Source organism: Staurois parvus, unplaced genomic scaffold, assembly GCF_062004578.1.
Source record: "Staurois parvus isolate SC_StPar_1 unplaced genomic scaffold, SC_StPar_1.0 ptg001076l, whole genome shotgun sequence".
Taxonomy (NCBI): Eukaryota; Metazoa; Chordata; class Amphibia; order Anura; family Ranidae; genus Staurois; species Staurois parvus.
This window is the reverse complement of record NW_028318872.1, coordinates 730036-732500: the sequence shown is the minus strand read 5'-3', so window position 1 is coordinate 732500 and position 2465 is coordinate 730036.

Genomic DNA, 2465 nt, shown 5'->3' with positions numbered 1-2465 from the left:
ACCCGGCTGTAAAGCCGCAAGCTGTAAAAGCCGGGTGCCCACACTGAAGATGCCGGTGGCAGGGAGAGAAGATGCCCACACTGAAGATGTCCGTGCCGGGGAGAGAAGACGGCCGGTGAAATCAGCGGTGGTGGCGAGGACACCGCAGGACCGAGGGACAGGTAAACGTCTGTAGTTTGAATGTCAGCAGATATAGTTTTTGTAGCTGCTGACTTTTATTTTTTTTCCATGTGGAACTCCGCTTTGCGGTTAAGGCAGGGTAGAAGGAGGAGAAATATTGGAGGAGGGTAATCAAACACGGGAGTGGACTAACAATACAAGGAAATAGTTCCAGTCAGCAATACAAGGCAATGTAAGTACATGTCATCAATCTTATAAAGTACAATCTGCGTTATTTAGCCATATGGACCAAATTAGAAGGAATTTTTAGTGTTAATAGTTTTTTTAGTTCTGGTATTTTTCCCATTTCACATTGGTAGTTTAAATCTCTAAGAGTGTTGACCATACTGGGCTGTGAAAGGGAATTCCATATTCTAACAATGGTGCGTTGAGCTGCAAAAAGTAGGTAGAGACAGGGGCTGACTGACAACTCATGGGGCCCCCGGGCAATAGAGGATCATGGGGCCCCTGTGTTCTTGCTCAAACTCAAAAAAGCCTATGAAAAAGGTACCAGGGGCATCTCATGGGGCCCCCTACTGACCCCGGGCCCTCGGGCAGTGCCCGAGTTTCCAAATGGTCAGTCCGCCCCTGGGCAGAGAACCACAAAATGTAACATTAAGGGGTATTTGTTCAGTGCCTAAATTCAGTAATGTAAGGACAGTGTCAGGTAAGATCTAAGTGCCCTGTAATATTAGAGGCTAGGAAGTAGATAGCATTCCAGTAAGGGTGCCGTAAAATATGGGGAAAAAATCCCGTTTCTCCACATAGTCACCAGCACTTAGGGGACCATGTCAGGTATAATTCAGGTAACATGAAGGGGGTAGAATACCAATGATGGAGTGTTTTTTGGCCAAGTTCCCGGAGACTGAAACAGTAGAGCTTATATATAGTGGAGAGTGCGGCTTTCCAGCTCGCCTTGGTGAGGACTTTATCTATGTTCCCCTCGCACACATTCTTGGAAGTACGGCTCATCAATGGTGGGTGATGTAGTAACTACCAGCTGGGACTGGAAACATCCTAGACAAACGTACATATTCATACAAAATGATAGAAAAATGCCACGATATAGGTGGATCACCCTATAGAATTACCCTCTGACTCATCAATCAATATAGATGTGGGTTAATACCGCAAAATTAGACCATACAAAATATAGTCTTCCCTGAAGAAGGGCCGTCTGTAGTAACGGTTTAAAATGAACCCAAGCAGAGTAGTTAATGGTACAAAAATGACTTTATTATAAATCTCGAATAAAAAAAGTGAACCCTTGCAAGGTGAGAAATACACATCACAATATAAAAACTTGAGCAATCTGGATTGCAAAGGCCTAACGTCACAAGTTAGCCTGCAGTTTCTTGTTTGTGTGTTCTGACCTCCTTGCTGCAGTGCTGTTCCTGATCCCTTTCACATGTGTGGACTGTCTGTGCTCACCTATGGGCATTGTCTGCTGTTCTCTGGGTTTTATTTCCTTCCCATCCATCACTTCCTGTCCGGCCTCCTTGTTTGCCTGCCTATATAAGACATGCTCAGTCTAGGCCACTTTGCCTGAGCAACTTCCTAGTTGTTGGAGCTCCTGTGTGTTGCTACTGCCTCAGGGGCGGACTGACAACTCATGGGGCCTCCGGGCAATAGGGGATCATGAGGCCCCTGTGTCCTTGCCCACACTCAAAGCACACCCAAAAAAGCCTATAAAAGTTACCAGGGGCATTTCATGGGGCCCCCTACTGACCCTGGGCCCTCAGGCAGTGCCCAAGTGCTTGAATGGTCAGTCCCCCCCTGTACTGCCTGTATCCTGCATTGACTACTCATATACCGACCCCGGCTTCGTTCTCTGACTGTGCTTGTTTTCCACCCATCCTGACCTTGACTAGCCTATCGGATTTCCATTTGTCTCCTCCCATTGTACTCTGCTCCCCTGAGCAGTCTCCTCATCCTCAGCTGAGCGTACCCAGCGGCCGCGACCTGGTCCCAGCTTGCTGCAAGTCCATCCTCACCATCAGGGCTCTGGTGAAGAAGCAGGCTGGGGCTTAGACTCTGTGCCCTGGGGAACCCCAAGTTGACCATCTAAAAGGGCTCACTACCACAGGAGCTGACAACTAAGGCTAATAAATATACCATACATCATAGATAAGCTCCATGAAATAAACACAATCCATTATTCACAGAAGTGGTAAATACCACCTTACTTGGTAAATGAATTGCAATATGTCATCGTCAATTACAATAATATATGTTAGATGGCATATTAGCTGAGCATCAGGATGATAAGTGTTCCAATCACCCCATGAGGATTGAAATGGGATCAT